This window comes from Artibeus jamaicensis, unplaced genomic scaffold (assembly GCF_021234435.1).
Source record: "Artibeus jamaicensis isolate MK-2021 breed Jamaican fruit bat unplaced genomic scaffold, CSHL_Jam_final contig_484, whole genome shotgun sequence".
NCBI lineage: Eukaryota > Metazoa > Chordata > Mammalia > Chiroptera > Phyllostomidae > Artibeus > Artibeus jamaicensis.
Genome location: NW_026521859.1, coordinates 5,801,764 through 5,823,753, shown reverse-complemented (window position 1 = coordinate 5,823,753; position 21,990 = coordinate 5,801,764).

The following is a 21,990-nucleotide window of genomic DNA, read 5'->3' as shown; positions in this document are numbered from 1 at the left end:
TTTAAGTTCTCTTGATATTAAAAGTTGTTTTCTGGTTGTATGGAATTTAACATACCATTGATCTACATTGCATACTAAATTATTATAATTTAATTCTGTTCATCTATAAAATGCTTTATTTAATCATTGCAGGTTTGTCACCATATCTCAAAAATGAAGGGGGATGCACTAATGATTTCAGGTCCTCTCTCCCTCTAAAGTGTAATGATTTTAAATATTGCATTTTTACAAATGGAGTATAAATTAATAAATCACAAGTAGCACGTGCGCAGCACTGTCAGGCATTTCCAGGTGCTCGTGTTAGCATGGACATTGCACGGTGCAGTGCGCAATTTAATAATTTCTGTTCATTTCAGGTTTATACCAGCTCTGTTGAGTCACATAGCAAAAACGTACTAAAGCAGATAAATGCCTATGATATGATAGCCATGCAATTTAATTATAGCTAATTATAAGTTAAATAATTGAATGTTACTTTAAATGTTATTTAGAACTCCAGATAGATTTTACCACAAAAAAATTAAAAAAAAATCTTTAACTATTTGGCTTCCACATCTCCATTTAATCCCCAAAATGTATTTTACCCCATTATATTTAATGTGGGAGCTCGCAATAAGCTGAATAAGCCAGTAGAATAAAATCACCTTGGACTCGCTGCCTATGCAACCATTTCTGTACGGGAGGGTGTGTTTCATGGGCTACACTAGATCCGGAAGTGCCCAGAACCTATCCTACTCTCTAGGTAACAGTGTGGAATATGAAGAGTTTGGGATTTGTGGTCTGATGAGCGCAGATTAAATTTGTGTACCAACGTGTATTGGAAAATTATTTTTCTGTCCTTAGGTTTTTATATATGCAAATGGGAATGATATTATTTTTCTCCATTGAGATAAAATGAGTCATCTTTGTAAGTGTCCTGGTATGTAGCAAGTGTTCACTTCCTCTGATTTTATGCACTTTGTTTCTTGTGTCTGGACAAGTCCATCTCTAACACTAGTAAGCAGTGACATTGCAACTGCATTTTATAAGAGGTGGTATGATTAACTAGTCCTATGAGAGAAATGAACAGAAAAGTATTAAAAAGGGAACTATATTTTTGATGTATTATTAGCATTTACTAGATTTTCTTTAATTGCATGTCTATAGTTATAACTAAATGATCATTGGATGTACTATGCTCTGCAGGTGTTTTGCATGTCAAATGATAGCATGCTTATCATTAAGACAAAAAAACATAAAAATATGTGGCCCTTTATGATTACAAAATGCCACACATGTATTGAACTGACATATTGACCTTAATCTTTAAAAATTGTTGTTTGAAACCAGCTTTGTTCCTTCACCCCCATAATATCGATTTGTTTTTTTCTGTATATATGAGGTCAGTCCAGAAAAAGCAAAGCCACTGTTAATATAACAAGAACGTAACCTGGCAGCGAAGGAGAGTGCACTGGAATGTACATGTGTGGACAATGACGACTTCACGGTACTAGTCAGTGGGGGTGGTAGATGTCATTGAGTGAGCATGTGTACTGTGTGGCCATTGCATTCAAAATGACTGAGCAAGTAGAACAAGGGATCTGCATCAAATTTTGTGTTAAGCTTGAAGATTTCTCTGAGGAAGCTATTTCAAAGCTTCAGAAGATTGTAGCTACAGGCAACTGGTGATTGGCAGCCTCACCACGACCATGCACTGCTCAAGCATCAGGACTCGGGTGGAGTTTTTGGCAACACGTCAAATCACTCAGGCGACTTGGCTCCTTTACAGCCCACATGCAGCACCCTGTGACTTCTGGCTTTTCCCAAAACCTTTGAAAGGGAAGAGATTTCAGAAGAGATTGACGAGATTCAAGAAAATATGACAGGGCAGCTGATGTCAATTGGAAGAACTGTGTGAGGTCTCAAGGTGCCTACTTGAAGGGGACTGAGTTGTCATTGTCTTATGTACACTGTTTCTTGTATCTTATATGTTCTTCAATAAGTGTCTCTATTTTTCATAGTATGTGGCTGGATACTTCCTGGACAGGCCTCATACATTGAACATCATCATTATTGGTCCTTCACGATCCATCCCATCCAATTTTATCAATGAATATCTTGCAGGTTATTTTTATTTGTGTACCCAGAGTTTATGTTAAAAGGGCAAGTCATTTGCTCCTGTGTATATATTTAATCAATTCCAACCATTCTAAAGGAACTTGTAATTGAGTGTATCAGTGACCTTTGCTAATAATTGATACATCTTGTGTAAGGAATGTTGTTTGTCTTATTCTTTAAAAGTTGTCATTGAGTGTCTCAGTGACTGTTGCTATTAATCAATACATCCTGTTTAAAGAATGTTATTTATCACCCTGTCTGGTGTAGCTCAGTGCATTGGGCATGGGCCTGTGAAGCAAAGAGTCTCTGGTTTGATTCCCAGTCAGGGCACATGCCTGGGTTGCAGGCCAGTCCCCAGTAGTGGACACATGAGAGGCAACCACACATTGATGTTTCTCTCCCACTCTTTCTCCTTCCCTTTCCCTCTCTCTAAAAACAAATAAATGAAATATTTTAAAAAATGCTATTCATCTTACTCCTTAAAATTATTCTTCTGTCCTAGGGTTTTGACCAGTACACTAGAACCAGGTTGGCTATAATATAAATTAAATAAAGCACAAATTCTCTTCTCTCATCTTCAACACAGCTGTAATTGGATGCTGCCCTTTGGCACCACTGTGCTGACCCCCTAAAGCTAAGGACTGTCTATAAAGGTAAGTAACATCCCTGCCTTAGAGCTGACCTCCATGGCCCAGGTTTCTAGGACTTTTCCTTGTCAGTTACCAACTGCCTATAGCTTACAGGTTAACGGCACAGTCTTTGGAAATTGTCGGGTCTGAAAAACCCTCTACAATCTCCAGTTTTCTCTTCTGTAAAATGTTGATTTTCATATCATAGGTTTGCTTTGATGATTGAAAGTATATTGTACAGAAAATTCTTACAACAATGCCTGGCATAGAATGCTCAATAAATGGAACTAACATCTTTATTATTGTCTTCAGCAAAAGCTTATTTGTTGAGCACATAAAATGTTTCCGTATGTGGCTTTTCTTTGATAAAATTACTAATACAGTACTTTTTTAAAACTTGATTTTCATTGTTGACAGTGTTATAAATGTCCCCATCCCCCCCTTTGCCCACCTCCACCCAGGCCTTGCCCTCCCCTTCCCTCTGGCCATCACCACACTGTCATTTGCGGCCAGGGGTCATGTGTATATATTCTTTAGCTACTCCCTTTGCCACCAGTACCCTCCTCCTCCCCCCATCTCTGACAGCTGTCCGTCTGTGCCATGTACCCTGACCTCTGTTTCTATTTTGTTTGTCAGTTTATTTTATTCATTAAATTCTGCATGTAAGTGATATTGTATGGTATCTGGGGTTTTTATAAGATCTCTTCCTTTTTTTAGGTATCACGAGAAAGAATCAATATCCTGTAAGCAGCACATGTTCAAGGTCCAGTTCTACTAGGGGCAGTCGGTGTGGCTTTAGTAAAACGATGGAGCATCTCTGGTCCTCTGTCCTTGCTAAGAAGTGAGCATCGCCCACCTGGGTGCATTTTAAAATTAGCGATAATTTCACTATACTTCTTAAATAAATAGTATGTTTATAAATTAGTTGTCTTATTGAATTATTCTTTAGCATATTAATTTAATTTAGTAACATTCATTTCCAGAAAAAGGATTGTTTATGCACCAAATTATAGTGTTCTCTCATTTCTATTGTTCCTTCAGTGCCCATGATTAATTCAATGATTATTACCATATTTGGTCATGAATAATGCACACTTTTCTTGCCTAAATTTTTGAGGGAAAAATAAGCTTGCACATTATACATGGGTAGTAGTAATTCTGTATCTGTATAAATGTTTTTAATTCTGTTATTTATGCTTATGTGTTAAAAGTGTACTTTTAAAAAGCAATATAACAATATCTGTATGAAAAGTAATACCTTGAAATACAATAATCAGTTTTGTTTCTAAATATAAAAAAGTAAAAATTGAATTAAGATATTTAAAAGATTTTATTTATTTATCTTTAGAGGGGAAGAGAAGGAGAGAGGGAGAGAAATATCAATGTCTGGTTGCCTCTCTTGTGTCCCCTGCTTGGAACTGGCCTGCAACCCAGGCATGTGCCCTGACTGGGAATCGAACCATGATCCTTTGGTTTGCAGGCCTGAGCTCAATCTACTGAGCTACACCAGCCAGGGAAAAAAATTAAATTAAAATATTTAAATAAAAGATTCTTTCTGAAAGTTTGGGCCAAAAATGTGAGTGTGCATTATACGTTGCAAAATATGGTACTTCTTTTTTTTAAATATATTTTATTGATTATGCCATCACAGTTGTTCTATTTCCCCCCTTCATTCCCCTCTACCCTGCACACCCCCCTCCTGGTACTTTTTTTATGTTAAAATATATGTAACATATAACATTGTGTAAAGTTAAGGTGTACAATATGTTAATTTGATATTTTACATATTATAATACAATTGCCATTAAGATGATAATTAGTGTACGTTACATAATTATACTTTCTTGCTAATTGGCATAATTAAGTTCTAGTTTTTTAGCAAATTTGATGACTATAGTACAATATCGTTGTCTATATTCACTATACTTCACATTAGGTCTCTAAGACTTGTTTACTACTCATTGGAAATTTGTTCCCTTCCACAGCATCTGTCCTGCCCCACTTCCCTCATTCCCTGGTAGGCACCATGTCAGTCTAGGTTTTAAGAATATGGGTTTTTCAGATCCCACATGTCAGTGATACCAACATACTTGTCTTTCTCTGTCTGAGTAATTGCACATTGCAAACATGCTCAAGGTCCACCCACGTTGTGGCAAATGGCAGGATGTCCTTTCTCATTGCTGAATGAAATTCCATTGTGTAAATATGCCACATCGTCTCCAAATCATCTGATCATTCATACACCTGACCATGGGAGCAAAATATCTCGATTGTAAATTATTTACATGTTCTTTTCTTCAATGCATGAGCAATTTACATATATATATATATATATATATATATACACATATATATATACATACATATAAACATATATGTCTCTTGAGTCAGGCTCTTTGAAAATAGGCACAGATTAGATTGCTTGTGGACCACTGAAGAAGTGCCCTTCAGGAAAAGCCTGTAATGGAGGGAAGGGAGCAGTCCTGGCAAGAGCAAAGAGCCAAGGAAAAGTGTGGTCTCGAGTCAAGTCTAGCCTTTCCTGATCTGCAGGGGCAGAGCGCCACACAGCCTTTTTAACCAACGATCTAGCAGTCATCAGTGGCACTGGGATGACCTGACTTCCCTGGTAAAGTGTCTCCCATTGACCACAAGCAATTCTCCTGAAAAAGGGAGCAGATGTGAGCACTTAGTAACCAGTGCCCACAGCAGCTGGGGTCAGAGGCACTGGCCCTGGGACGGAGTCTCTGTGAGCTACGGAAACAGCCACCACTCTGTGGGATAACATGTGCATGATTATAATTGATGCATATTTAAAAGTGATATGAAGTATAGTGAAGGCATTTATCTTCTCCATGACTCAGCTATCTCATCCAAAAAAATTACAGTGCAGACTAATGTAAAACCCTCCCCACTCCTGAATTTCTGTATCTGTTTTCGGAGAAGAGAAAACAAGGTTCTATTTTTTTCTCTCATTATCTAGATGAATTTATTTACTGAGTCATTGACTTTTACTGGTCTTGGTTTTAATGCATTTCTCAGCTTTGTTATCAGTACAATAAGGATAAAATAATTTCTTAGTGTTGCGCAGTTTTAATAAATTTAATGGACGTAAAACATTTTGTAACACTCTCTTATATGTTGCAATGTCCCATACTTGCAATTATGAGTGCATGGGTCTATTCAGGGCTAGATTTTTAATTTTGTGAAATTTACTTTAAGTATAGAGAAACTGTTATTTACTATCACAAAGTTTATAAAACTAATAAATAACTTGTTAAGGATTACATAGTTAAGTGTCTTACATGGATATCCTGGTATCTGGCTGAACTCACAACTCTACAGCACGGAAGTTAAGTAAGGAAACATCCAAAACTAGGGATGTTGGACCCAGAGAACTGCTGGGTTTAACAAGCAAGTCTTCCTTTCAATGTTCTCAAACTTTGTGTCAACAAACAAAATACACGTACAGGGCAAATTTTTTAAAGAAAAACCTAGATTTTCCTTTCATGTCAGGGACTAGTCATGTATGTCAATTCTTAAAATTGTAGGTACAGCCCTGGCTGGTGTAGCTCAGTGGATTGAGCACGGGCCTGCGAACCAGACAATTGCGGTTCGATTCCCAGTCAGGGCACATGCCGGGGTTGCAGGCCGGTTCCCTGCAGGCCACTTCCCAGCAGGGGATGCATGAAAGGCAACCATACATTGATGTTTCTCTCCCTCTCTCCTTCCCTTCCCCTCTAAAGATAAATAAATAAAATCTTTAAAAAAAATTGTAGGTACATAACAGAAATTTAATAAATATTTAAATACACTTAGTATAAAGCAGGATCAAGAGAAAAGATACAAAAGTATTTCCCCCAGGTGAGTAGTGCTTAAAATTGCTCAAGCTCTTCAGTTAAAGCCAGAGGTTAACTTCATAATTACAATTGTGATCACATAGTGCACACTCTGAAAATGTATTGGAAAGAACACTATTTTTTTTAATCACTAAAGACTTTACCAGTTATAAATCAAAACAGGAAATATTTGAAGGTAGTTTCTTCCCATCTCTTTTGGTCTTTGATTTTTTATTGCAAAATAGAGTCAGATTTTTTTCTCCAAAGTTAAGATAGTTAATGTATGATCTACTAGGAAGGTAACAAAATGACTGGTGTTTTGAAAATCATCTGCCACTGAATAGTTTTCTAAATGAGTTTCTTTCTTCAAAAAAGTGGTAACTACTCAAGTTGTTCAGAAGGAATTGTAAAGATACAGAAAGTCAAGACTCACATTTTCTCATAATAGTAGTGGTCACTATGCTGTCTTTGCAGGACTGCTTTTGAGGCATAGGAGAACAAAAAAAAAAGAGAGAAACTTTTGTTATATATTTCCCTGCAGAGTCCAAAATTGGAAATTAGCTTGGTATTTTTAGAGATTTACAGTATAGCTATTTGGTTCAAGAGATTCATACCCTGGCAAGGAGTAAAGCAGAAGGAGAATAATGAAGAGAAGAATATGTAAGATTCAGATGCCATGGTTGAATTCACAAATTTGGGATTCACAATGAAAGAAAAATCTCACAATTAAGAATATACTATTAGATTTTTTTGGTGTTGAGTTTTGTAAATTCTTTATAAATTTTGGATATTAACCCCTTATCAGATATATTGGCAAATATGTTCTCCCATTCCATGGGCTGTCTTTTTTATTTTGTTGATGGTTTCTTTTGCTGTGCAAAACCTTTTTGGTTTGATGCAGTTCTATTTGTTTATATTTTATCTGGGGAGATATATTAGATAAAATATTGCTATGAGCAATGTCTGATATTTTACTGCCCATGTTTTCTTTTAGGAATTTTATGGTTTGGGATCTAATATTTGTCTTTAATCCATTTTGAATTTATTCTTGAGTATGGTGTAAGAAGGTGATCAAGTTTCATTTTTCTGCAACTCTGTCTAATTTTCCCAACATTATTTATTGAATAAACTATCTTTAGCCCATTGTATGTGCTTGCTTCCTCTGTCAAATATTAATTGACTATAAAGGTGTGGGTTCACTTCTGGGCTTCCTATTCTGATTTCTGTGTCTGTTTTTATGTCAGCTCCATTCTATTTTGATTACTGTGGCCTTAGAGTGTAGTTTGAAATTAGGTAGCATGATTCCTCCAACTTTATTCTTCTTTCTCAAGATCTCTATTGCTATGCAGGGCCATTTTGGGTTCCATACAAATTTTTGAAATGTTTTTTTTCTAGTTCTGTGAAATATAACACTGGAATCTTGAGAGGAATTGCATTGAATGTATAGATTGCTTTTGGTAGTATGGACATTTTTATGATGTTAATTCTTCCTATCCATGTACACAGTATATGCTTACTCTTATTTGTATCTTCAATTTTTCTTCAGTGTCTTATATTTTCTACATATAAGATTTTTTATATCCTTGGTTAGATTTATTCCTGGGTATTTAATTCTTCTGAAAGTAAGTATGAATGGGATTGTTTTCTTAACATGTCTTTCTGTTAGTTCAATATTGGCATTCAAAAACGCAACTGATATTTAAAAATGGGCAAAGAACCTGAATAGACACTCCTTCAAAAAGGACATACAGGTGGCCAGTAGACAATGAAAAGATGTTCAACATCACTAATCATCAGAGAGATGCAAATTAAAAACAAAATGAGAAATCACCTCATACCTGTCAGAATGGCCATCACCAATAAACCAATAAACAAGTGTTGGCAAGGATGTGGAGAAATGGGAACCCTCATGCACTATTGATAGGAATGCAGACTGGTGCAACCACTGTGGAAAGCAATATAAAGATAACCTCAGAAAATTAAAAATGGATATGACCTTGACCCAGTGATCCCACTTCTGGGAATATACCCAAAGAAACCCAAAATGCTAATTCAAAAGAACATAAGCACCTCTATATACATTGCAGCATTATTTACAATCACCAAGATATGGAAGCAGCCCAAATGTCCATCAGTGGATGAGTGGATAAAACAACTACAGGACATTTACACAATGGATACTACTCAACCATAAATAAGAAGAAAATTTTACCCTTTGCTATAGCATGGGTGGACCTGGAGAACATTATGCTAAGTGATAGACCAGTCAGAGAAAGACAAATACCATATGATTTCACTTATATGTGGAATCTAATGAACAAACTGAAGTAACAAGCAAAATAGAGACAGACTTACAGATGGAGAACAGGATGACAGCTAAGCAGGGGTGGAAGTATGGAGTCAAAGGAAATAGGGCTCATGGACATGGACAACAGTGTGGTGATTGTGGGAGGGAGGGAGTTAAAGGGGTAAAATGGCAAAGGGAAAATACAATAAATAATAATAATAATAAAAGAAAATCTTGAAAAAATAATATATTATTATTTTTGCTTAACCAATTTCTTAATCTTATTCTTCTTTTGGATGGCTTCAGTAGAGTACCAAATAAATATATAAAGAATGAGAGCCCTGGCTGGTGTAGCTCAGTGGATTGAGCGCGGGCCTGCGAACCAGACAATCGTGGTTCGATTCCCAGTCAGGGCACATGCCAGGGTTGCAGGCAGGTTCCCTTCAGGCCAGTTCCCAGCAGGGGATGCACGAAAGGCAACCATACATTGATGTTTCTCTCCCTCTCTCCTTCCCTTCCCCTCTAAAGATAAATAAATAAAATCTTAAAAAAAAAAAAAGAATGAAAATGAGTGGCACATGCCTACCTGAAGTTGTTCTGTATATTCTGAACATTAAATATACCATAGCTGGAAATAAAATTCTTAGGTCACGATACTTTTCCCCTAAAAATTCTATAAGCATTGGACTATTTTTGTGATTTAAAAAAATAGTTAACCTAAAATTTCAGATTAAAAGACTTCTGTTGCCTATGTCCTACATATGGAAAGTAGGATTTAACTCATCAGGGGTGTGTCCTGGATACAGTGATTTTTAAAATCTCCACAGGTTGTTATCATTGAAGTGAAGGTTGAGAACCACTCTTCAACAAAATGCAATCACTAAAAAAGAAATTAGTTACTCAACAAGTATTTCTTAAGTAAGTACCAAACACCTAGTACGTAGACCAAGTACTATAAGAAATGTGAAAAATTCTCCCCCAAGTTGCTGAAAAAGTTAGTATGTGAAAAAATATACAATAATTCATTACTGCACACGATTGGTGACAATATGTGCTGTGTTCACTGCAATGGTTGTAAAAATTTAATAAAAGGAATACACTTAATGACAATTGCACATACACACATACATAAATTTGAAGGGGAGTTAGTATTTAAGAATGAATAAAATAAACTTTGGGGCCCTAATAAGGTAACCAAATTCAACCATATCTCTTAGCTTATTATTTGACTTAACTTAGTCTACATGTTTATTTGATATAATCAATCAGTCTGATTATTTCCATCTTAAATAAAATATTCACATTAGTTAAAAATTGCCTCAATGTAACCTTTTGTATAGAAGTAAGCACGGCAGCATCATTTCATACATTTTAAAAATTAGAGTTATGTTTGTACTCAAAGGCTACATCAAGGTTCTGAAATCTGAACACTGAATAATTGGTAAAAATAGGGGACTCCTAGAATTTAAGGCATCTACAGGTCAACACTCAACTGAACTTGTATTTTTGATGAATGAAAATTAATGTAATCATCTCTTTGCAAATTTTGACATGTGTAATGGGACTTTGCTCAAAATCTGAGTATATAAATACAAGATAATTATATTTATGTATGATTTAAACAATTATGTGTAGAGTAACATTTTCATTATGGCTGAAAACAATGAGGAAGGAATATATCTTGTGTTACTTAAAGAGAAGGTTTACAAGGTGAGAATCTTGTGAGCAGTTAAAAGATAAGCGGCATAATTTACGATGACATATTTTACCTTTGGCAAATAGAGCAGTGTTTACTCATGAAGAAAGCCCCCCCCCAAAAAAAGGCAATTAATTTGCAGATTCACTTCTTGGTGATATTTTCTTATAAATATTGATGGAATTTTCCAACAAAGATAACTATATGTATAGGTGTTTATATTAATTTTATTGTCTCTGAGGCCATGTTTAGATTTATTAATGCAGTCTTTGTTTAACATTACCTAACAAAAAATGCTGAGTATACCTGACCATGAAAAGGCATTGTAGCCTAGAAGTGATGAGAATGTTTTACAACTAAATATGGTCACTTTCTGTTCTCATTCCTTTTTCCTTCCTCATTCATTATTTCAAGATACATTCATCATGAAAAAAGTTAATTTTCACTTTTTAACTTTTGTATTTGTAGTATGAGTTTAACTCCTGGCTAGTTGCTTTTTATGAATTGAAATTGTTGTAGTTAACAGTGGTGTTTATTGTATATTTTCATGTGCTTGATCATTTTGATGCCCAAAGTATTTTTTCTATCCATTCAAGTGGTTATTACTTTTCCTTTGAGTTATCTATCCTGTTAGTGACAAATGGTACTATGGTGAATAATCATTTTTTTATTTTCGCTTAAATTCACAATATTATTGACTATCATATCTTTTCAAAGGAAGAAAAACTGAAGTTTAAAATGATACATGCTATTAACTTTTCATTTGGTAATTTTTCTGCCAGAAGATTGGATTAACTGTACACAGTATTTTAAAAATATTTCTATATGAACGGAGTCAGCTTTTTCTTGGTAGTGGGGAGAAACTGGTGGTCTGTTTATTGAGATCATAGTAGAAGGATAAATCAGGTTTGGAAACACGGATGATTTTGTGCTGCTGAGTTTTCCTGTACAAGACCATGTTATATCTTTCCATCTTCTAAACTCTGCTGAAGTACTTAGATCATCCAGGAGTATTTAAAATTTTTTCCTCAGCTAGGCTTTAAATGTCTCTGGTTTCATTTATTTTATTTATTTTATTTTATATCCTTATAATAATAAGCAGTTTCCCTAGTGACACTCTGGGGTGGTTGCTGAACTCTAGGTCATTTTTCTCAGTTCACATACACACACACACACAAGCAATAAAAGCAATATGTGATTTAGTGAGCACCTATTTTATGTAAAATTTATGTTTTCATTCGTGAAGTAAAGATGATATATAATTCACTTGCATATATTAATATAAGGCTGTTAATAATGTAATCGAAATTGCCAAGAGTGCTTGATTAAAAAAAAACGTTTGGGGAGGTTTGTCTTGTTTTATGTTGTTTCAATTTGTTTCTTCCTAAAAATACTGGATCAGAATCTCTGGAAGTGAAGCTCAGATTTCAGCATTTTCAGTCAACTTTCCAAGTGGTTCTTACATGGTGAGAGCTCTTTTAAAAGGCACACATGTGTGGATTCACTTGAAAAGTTCTCTAAAACTAGTTAAAATGCCATTAATTTGTGACACTTTGAAAGTAAAAAGAGGACATTATCAAAAACGATTACTAAGGATAACTTATTTATATCAGGGACCTCCCAGACAAACCCAAAATACTGTTATTTTAGTAAGAGCTGAATACCAAGATGCATTTTAAGTATGAAATCCAGGCCCAACTAAAAGTTTTGGGTGCAGCCTAGACTGCTTGCTGGCTTCATAGTTCCCCACCTCATGCTGGATCAGCACCACAGATTATGCCTCTCTGGATTATTGCTAAAGCCAGCACCACAGTTCTGATCACACCCTCATCACTGATCTTCCACATTATAGTGTTGGACTTATGTCTGCTCTTGCTCTCTCTATTTTTGTCTTTCTTACATTTTTTTCTCCCCAACTGATGCCATAAATTTCTATTCTTTTATTATGCTTGAAATCCGTAAATGTTTTGACATGATTTACACTAGAACAATGAGCAGAATAAACAATAAACCGACATAGACCATAATAATATTCATATGAATAATAAATTACTTAATGGGAAAAAAACAGTGTTATTTACCCAGTACACAACTTAGTTAAAATAGCAGCTGGCAAACAGCCCCCACACTTTTGGGTGCTCCTTGCCCACTGCAGGGCCACCCTGGCCCCTGCCTTCGGAGCCTGTGTGACATTCCCATAATCTGGCAACAATCAAGGCTAAGCCTGGCACGACTACGTCCTCCTGGAAATGTTCTAATACGTCAGTGCTGGTGTTGGACTAGTTAGAAGTATTTTTAATATCCACCCTTAGAATAAATAATTTCCTTTGCATGGTACACAAGATTCCTCCTGATTTGGCTTTTTCATTCCTCATTAGTTGCATGGTGCATCCCCTCCACTGTATGTTTTACTGCTCTGGAAAATGACATCCTCTCCTGTCTTCCTGTGTTTGCGTCTGCTTCCTGAACCACTCTCTTTCCCAACCTTCCCCCCACCTAAACTCTTACTTTTATTGTTTGAATCTCAGCTTAATATATATCTTTATGATGGTCTTCCTTAGCCCCTGTAGGCAGATTTGAATACTTTTCCTAAACTCATATTTCACTTTGGATAGATCTCTCAATCAACAATTATTAAATGTGGCTTAAAAAAAAACATGTCTCTTTACCTTCTAAACTATTATATTCTCAAACTCTGGATTTTCATGGATGCATATTCCCCACCCTTAGCACTTTTCCTGCATGTGGTATATGTCAATATATGACAGATAAAAAACAAAGAATGAATAAAGAATGCTTATTTGAAAGAGTACATGAATGAAAAAAAAGATGGACACAATCAGTCAGAGAGGGATTTCATGAATGTGATGCATTCTGAGCTGAACTTTGAAGGAGTAATAGATATGGTGGATTGGAGACAAGGGAGATCTACAGTCCCAATGAAGGCAGTGACAAAAGCAAAGCACAGGGAGAGAAATGAGTACATAGGTGGGTGAAAAATGGCAATATTGGGTAGGTGAATAGACAGAGAAGAAAATTACTCCAAAACATCTTGTACCATTTGGAGGAGTTTAGAGCTATACCATTGAACCAGTAAATCCAAAGCCTTAGGTCCTCATAATAGCCTCAGGTTTGGAAAACGTGGCAGTTTACTCTTCTCTGGGGCTCAGTTCCAACTCTACACAATGTTACCATCTGTGTCTCAGAACGATGTAAATCTATTAAGCATTAACCAATCTCCCTGTGCTTGCACTTCACAAGCTCATCCTGTTCTTTCTAAGGTCAGCTGATAGCTGTTTGGGTCTGCTGGCTCATTGTCCCTTCAGAATGTGGTTCTTTGTCAAATGTTAATCCCCCTTAAATAAAGGCCCAAGGAATAAAGAAATCCATTATTTAGTGATTTATGTGGAGTTGCTGCACCTGGCACTGGCTCCTTGCTTTTTGGCATGGGACCTTTCATGTTTGTTTTAATAATACACTGGTGTTCAAAGGTGCTCTCTGACTCAATAGGAGCCAGTCCTTGTGGCTGCATTTTTTACCCCTCAATCAGAAAGACACCTCATCTGCTTTTAATATGAAACTTATAGGTTAACTGCAGTTATCTATTTTTATTTTTCCCTTTCCCTTGGAGTAAGGTAAATGATTACTCCAAGAATACTCATAGCCATACAGAAAGCAGTATCAGGTTAAATAAATTTTAGCCTGAGATTTGGTTATTGCTTTCCAGTTCCATAAAATTAAAAGTAGCATGTGTTCATTTCACTATGATCTTAAGCAAAAGCAAAAGTTTCTGCAGCAGTGGGATTCCTGCCTGGGGATGAACAACAAATTATAATCACAGATTTACACATGCGAATAACTAGTGCTCATGGTTCTGCGTGGTGTCGGATTACCTTATTTACTCAAGTGATGCCGTCCTCGGCAACTTTCTTTCTTATATTGGGTAAAGAAACTGTTCTTCTGCCTGCTAGAAAAATTTTTAGATAGGCTCACCACATACTGTCTTCCAGTTTTCAAATTTTTTCTTCATCCTGAATTGGGTCTTCAGGTTATTTATCCACATGTTCCTACTGGCTGAAGTGTGCTCTCCTTCCACCTCCAAGTCTAGGGAAAGATTTTAGGGTTTTTTTGTCATCACCTTGAGGTACCACAGGGGGCCTGTGTCCTGGTACAGCAGGACCACCATCTGCTTTATTTTATTGTTGTCATATTTTTTAAATTTCTAATTATAGTTGACATACAATATTGTATTAGTTTCAGGTATACAACTTACTGATTAGACATTTATGTAACTTGTGGCCTGATAAGTCTGGTACCCCCATGACACCATCCATAGCTATTACAATATTATTGATTAATTCCCTGTGCCATAATTTTTAAGAAAGATACTATTTTTATAAGCATGGTTCTCGAGTTCTGAATGAGGTTTCAGTTCACCAATTGCTCTTCATTTTTATGCCTCATCTACTTTTTGAATAGAACCTTTCTTTTCAATAGCAAAGTATTGGAAAACCAAAGTATGCATATCTACAAATACAGCTTCTTAATTTTTTCTCTCATGATGTCTCTGGAATACTGTAGGAATCATTGTTCTACCCTTCCTGAATTCAAAAGGGTCCCCTGAGATCGTGCTTTCTGATGGCTACCGCCCAGACTCTGAATGGACTCTATCTCTCTGCCCTGGGCCAGCTACTCATTCTCCCTGTGCCTGTTCCTGTTTTCTTTTTAATTAGTAAAACGGGATTGACTCTACCTTGTGGCATAGTTCTAAGAGTAACTGACACACCATTGGCAGAATACTTCATCTAGGGGTTAAAATACCTGATCAATAAGTAAAATCTATTACTAACCCATATGACAAGGGAGAGCAATTTTAATTTGTCATTACTTGATTCATTTGATAAAAACTCCATGAGTGCCTATAAAGTACCATGTTTTATGTGCTGCAGGTGCCAAAATAAGTAAGAAATACTACTCTTGAACAAGTGTAGGTGGAATATATGCAAAACCAGTTTAAAATAGAGTATGTTTACTGCCACATATCACAAAAGAATTGGTACTGAACAAAAGCTGTCCTTGCTCTTTCCATGGTTACAGGATAGTGAAAGTTGTACTATACCTTCAAGGTAGCATGTAAAAGACAAGAGAAAGAATGTATATGCCCAAACATCAGTAGTGAGACTTTGGTGGTTTCATCTGTAGCAAGCAGAATGCAGTCAAATGTTTATAGTTCAAGCAGGCTTTCAGCACTGAGAGAATAACTAGAGCTCAAGAGAATATGCTTCAGTGTATTCCAGAACATACCCAACTCAAATATTGCTAAGGACAGTGAAATGCTGTAGGCCTGGGGTATCAAACTCATTTTCAACAGGCACCACAACAGCCTCACAGTTGCCTTCAAAGGGCCAAATGTAATTTTAGGACTGTATAAATGTAACTACTTTTTAACAGTTAAGCAAGAGCTTGGCACTGCCACCTGGTAGAAACAAGGTACCCAGCCAGATAAAACAAGGTGGAGGGCTGGGTTCGGCCCCCTGGGCCTTGTGTTTGCCACCTGTGCTGTAGGCAAACAGAGAACTTGGTGGGTTTTATGGCATCCACCTGAATTTGTTTAATACATATGGTTTCCTAAAATATTTCTTTTTCTCCAAAAGAATTCTAATCTTCTGAAAATGTCCTCAATCCTAAGAATGGTAATATAGGTAAACCATTCTCCCACTATTAATAATGCAAGTGCTTACATACTTAGAACTTTCTGCCAAACACTGCAGTGAGTACCTGAGAAAGGTTGTATCTCCTAAGGTTTTCACAACACACACACACACACACACACACACACACACACACAACACCTCTAATATGTCTTAATAGCAGTTCCACTTTTAATATAAGACATTAAGAACTTATATGTCTTCCATCTGTAAAATATGCAAAATATGTATTATCCATGTCTTGTGACTTTCAATAATGACTTCTCACTGATTAAATAATTCCACTTTCTGCTTTTTTCTAATAATTGATTATCTTGTATCCTGGTTGTCTTGCTTTCTTTTCTGAAACATAATATGTTAAATGGGATATCCTGGGGTTTTTTTTGTTTGTTTATTTGTTTGTTTTACCAAAAAAAGAAACAACTGATTGTGAGAATGGAGTTCCTCTTTTGTAGCCTCCTGGACATTGTTACCTTTCTGTTCCCACTGTGCAGCTAACAGGAAAGAAACTTCCTGATTGTGAAAATGCAGTTATTGTTAAGTAGCCCGGTGGATGTTGCTACATTTCTGCTCTCAGTGTGCAGCTTCTATTTTACCATGTATCTTTGAATCATGTGCCTTATACTCTCAATATATAAAATATGGTATCCTCAGTAAAAACCTCCAACATACTATATATTATGCTAGGCCCTCTAGGAACATAGAAAAGAAGTCTTTGTCCCTCAATAGCTGGGGGACATGGGTATGTAAACAAATGAAAATTCCAGTGGTGTTAAAAAGCAAAACAAGAAGCTTGCATAAAGAAGAAAATACCCCTAAGGTATGATTCATTCATCCGGATGTGTGGTTTGGGCAAGGGAAAGTGGAGGTAAAGCCACTTTCATGGGTGATATCTGGGCCTATCCAGTTAAATCCATTTTCTTTTCAATTGTAGATATTTCTTCCTAACTGAAAAGACCATCAGAGTACCAATTCAAACTGTATAAGAGAGTATATAATGAAAAATACCGCAAGCCTCTTCCTCACATTAATTGTTTCCTATCTGTACAAGCAACCAAACCACAGCTATAAACAAACAACCAAAAACAAACAAGCAAACAAAAACAAACCAAACGCTTAAATGTCAGGTATTTTTCTGAGCTATAAATTTCTCCTTTAGACATGAACTTTGGATTCATCTTCTTCCTATAAGGTAAAGAATAATTGAATCCATTTTACTATATTTTATTCTATTTATTTTTTTAAGTTCTCAGACACTATAGTTTTGGGGAAATTTGCTTTCATATATAGAAATTAAGAGTCAAATTGCAAAAGAATTTATATTGGGAGAGCCAAAGTTCTGATGTTTTTGGCTTTTTTGTTTTTCTCTAAAATTCAGACCTCTGTGTTATGTGTCTATTAGCTTCTGGGCCATTTTTTTTCCTATTTTACTTGAACAACAATAAAAATAATGTAAAAAAATTAAAATTAAATAAAAAATAAATTTTATTACTTTAAACAGGAAAAAAAAGAGTAGATGAAAAGGTAGCCAACAGTCTCAAGAATAACAGTCAGGGTTTCAGCGTCATATAATTCATGAACAAAAGGAACCCCAGAAAACATATAGATAGTATATTATTTTTTCATATAAATGTGGCTAGATTGTGAAATAATTTGCCTTAGTTAAAACAACTGGATGTTGACATGACTATTGCTAGAACTAATCCCCATTTCCTTTTTTTTTTAGTATTTTTTTAAAGATTTTATTTATCTTTAGAGGGGAAGGGAAGGAGAGAGAGAGAGAAATATCAATGTATGGTTGCCTCTTGTGAGTTCCCTGGCTGGGAACTGGCCTGCAACCCAGGCATGTGCCCTGACTGGGAATTGAACCACGATTCTCTGGTTCACAGGCCCGCGCTCAATCCACTGAACTATACCAGCCAGGGTCTCCTATTTCCTTTTTAAGTGGTTATCAAATTTAGTTAAAATAGAAACACTGGGACTTGGGGTGCAGTGAGGAGGGACTGAGGGACACAAAAGGGACAGAAAAAATTAGAGAGTTAGCGGACACACAGATTCCTGGGTCCACTCTCAGAGTTGTGATGCGGTGGGTCATGTCCATAGCCAATAATCTGCATTTCTAATGAGTTTCTGGTGCTGCTGGCATGGCAAGAACACATTGAGAACTTTGTTCTGCAGTAGCATCTTGAGGCCTCCAGCCTGTCGGATGTTAAATCTTAACCCCAAGTTTCTCAAAATTTACTACTAGGCATCTCTCCCTGGAAAAGTCTATACTGCCTTTTCTTCCTGGTGAGACAGATCTCCCGGAAGTGCACCTAAAGGCTCTATTTTCTAATGGCTTGCTGTGAGGCCTAAAGATTTTCTGATCAATTAGTTATTTGTGCAATTTAAATCTTGAGTTAATGCATGTATGCCACTTAAAATAGGGAATACTAAAACATTTTTTATCGCATCACCCTTACTTTATCAATTGAATTATTCTCCATCACTGTACTTGCTTACTTACATCATGCTTACTTACCCATCTCTGTGCAACTGGACAACAAGGTCTACAAATTTTTCTGTCACAACAGAAAAATCTCCATCTCCCTTACCTTCCTTCTTTCACTGCTGGGGTTCAGGAGGTCATACCAGAAGTATTCCACTAACCTGAAGTGATCGTACATTGTCTTTTCTCAGACACAAACTGACGAAATCACCCATCTTCTAAAGAAATCATGGTGTTTAATTCCAAGATTTTTATGAATATAATAAGAAAACAAAAAGTAAGTGCTTTGAACAAGTGTAAGTTCCTTATTTTAAAAACTATTTTAAAATAATTTTTAACATCATTAGGTCTTTTTGTTTAACTAAAACTACGATTTTCTGATTAACCACAATAAATAATACATTAGCTTATGCCAATTGCTTTCTATAAAAGCAATTTTGTATGTTTTCTTACATACATTAAAAACCCTAACATTTAGACAAAATTTAAATAGGATTGTTGACAGAAATATTCTCAATCAACTCCCTGTTTTGTTCCCCTCCAGAGAAACTTAAGGTTACTCATAGCAAATGAAGAATTATAATGAGAAAGTATAGTACCTTATCTCAGTACTGATATTTGGCATCAAAGGGCATCACATTCTTCTTAATTTCTCCTTTCTTTTTTGTATGGTAATGATAGCATAGAACCACAGAAAGGCATTTTAGGACACAAGTGGAACCATTATGAAAGCTAAAATTGATTTTTTCTCAAGCATTTAAACAACACACTGAGAAACCATATTTTGGTAGAGATTTGTTTCTAGATGAGGTTTAGTGTGAGGGATGGGGGTTCATCCGCGGAAGCATTTATGAGACTTAAATCTTCAGAAAGTCTTCAGGAAGAGGCTTTTACGTGATTCTGAAGAGTTAGAAGCAGCTGCGGACATCGAAAGGGAGAAAGTGAAGACAACTTCTCTCTCCTTAACTTGGGGCTCAGTGGGGCAACCTTCGACAGGTTTGGCTACCTAATTTGGGTAAGGTCAAGTACAAAATAAATTTCTGGGACCAAAATTCAACATTATTAGGAATTACAAGATGGTAGAGCATTAAAACTGAGAAGGGGTCACTGTGCAACTGAATGTACAAATCACAGGACCGTGAAACTGACCCTGCATTCAGGTTCCCTTCTGGGTGGTGAGCCCAGTTTATCTGCAGAGGGAAAGAGTCTGAGGATTCAGGGCAGAAACTACGCAGGAGTGAAGTGTTTATAATATGTTTGGAGCATGTATTTATACCTGTTGTTAAATCAAATGCACTATAAAAATAAATAGGAGTGAGAAGTACCTTGATGATGGAAGTTTCCTCATTAGAAAACTTAGATAAATCTTGGGAAATTAAAATAGCAAAGTGTGATTCTGTTAACATAAAGTTTAATAACGTCTTTTGGAAACCATATTACTCACACCTTCCCATAAAAAAAGGAGGTTCATACAACTTCAGCTGGCACCTCAAATAATACACTTCATCTATGTAATATAGTACTTACCATAATGAAATAAACGCAGTCTCTTATTTTCTCTCTTACTTACAGGTCTGTGAACTCTTGGGAGAATTAACTATCATATTGCAATAGCAGAGAAAGCAACGGGTGGCAACTGGGTCTAGAAAAGTTGAGGGATGAATATTTGAATGTACAAGTGAATACAGTAACCCAGCTTCAGGATAAGGATGCGTTTAATTCAATGCACACATAGTTTTTAATCTTTAGGAGGAAAACTGTCACTCTTTTTGATTTTTTATTATATATGTAGTACATTTGTAGAAATGATGAAAGACCAATGATGTCTCCTCTTAACAGAGAATGTATGTGTTTATGTCCCTTGAATTCAAGCCTTGTTGAATTTTGCATGGCTAGCTGCATCCGCACTGTGGCTCTGTCCCTCCTTCCATTCTGAGTCACCTGCGCTATCGGGAACAGTCTCCTATAGCTGTACCAGGGAGCTGGGTGTGGGATGGGTCTCTCAGAACTTCACATGTGGCTTTTGAAGGAAACATGGCAATTAAAATTAAAAACTCATTTGCAAAGTATATTCATATAGTGATTTTAAATTGTACCGTGGCCTTCGGAAACCTTAACAGTATTGTAATGTAACAGGCAATGGAAAGTTATGCAAATACAACTGTGATTCCATCTTTTATGTAACCGATTTTGTAAGTACTTGGTCAAATCCACTGTTCCTCAATTTGCCTTTCTGTGTCTCAATCTGGTTTCACAGAAACCCAAGAAAGGCACTTGGAAGCTATTTCCATCATAAGTTCAAATTGCTTTAGAAAAATTAGTAAAAATACTTCGTCATTGTTTGCCAATACCCTGTAATCCCTGGTATTAACCATCTTTTCCTTCTCCTTTCTTTCAATGTAATTTTCAGTATATTTTGTTATTCTAAAGCAAAATAATTCATTTATTAAAACTAAAAACAGAACCACCACAAAAACAAAACAAAAGAAAACCCAAAGCAAAAACAAAAACAAGCCAGTGGTTTATGTTTTTCTGAAAAATAAATTGGCTTATGGTTTTAATCAAGGAAGAATCAGTTTGGACATATAGAATTTACTTGGACATACGGTAATTCATTTCCATGCAAGATATAAAGCCTATGCCATCAGAGAAAGTATCTGGGAAAATGATGGCATTCCAATGCAGATTTAAGGTGCAAGGCCAGCTTGGCATTGCAGAAATACAAAATGAAAAAAACAACAACTCTATAACACTGAGTAACATGTTGCATTAGCTTGGCCAAAAAGTTCATATACTTTGTTTCCATAAAATAAGACACATTTCTCATTTTCACCCATAATTTTATTGATTTGAATATTTTGAGTATATCAGCTATCTCCCACATGATATAATGTTGGCTGTTCTCAGTTAATGTCTCAGTTTCATCACTATCAACTTCAACTAGAGTACCTGACCATGGAGCATCATTCAGTGAGAAATCTCCAGCATGAAACTTCCCAAACCCCTTTTGACACATTCGGTCAGTCACAACATCTTCTCCATATACTACACAAATCTTTTTTTTTTTTGCATTTTTAGTTGCATTTTACCTTTCTGGAAATAATAAAACATAATATGCCAAAACTGTTGCTTATTTTCTTCCATTGTCAATATTAAAACAGCTACACAAAAGTTCACCAATATCAATAAGTTTTTTTAAATTAACGCCGATATGACAGCTATGACAATACAATCTAACAAAATTGT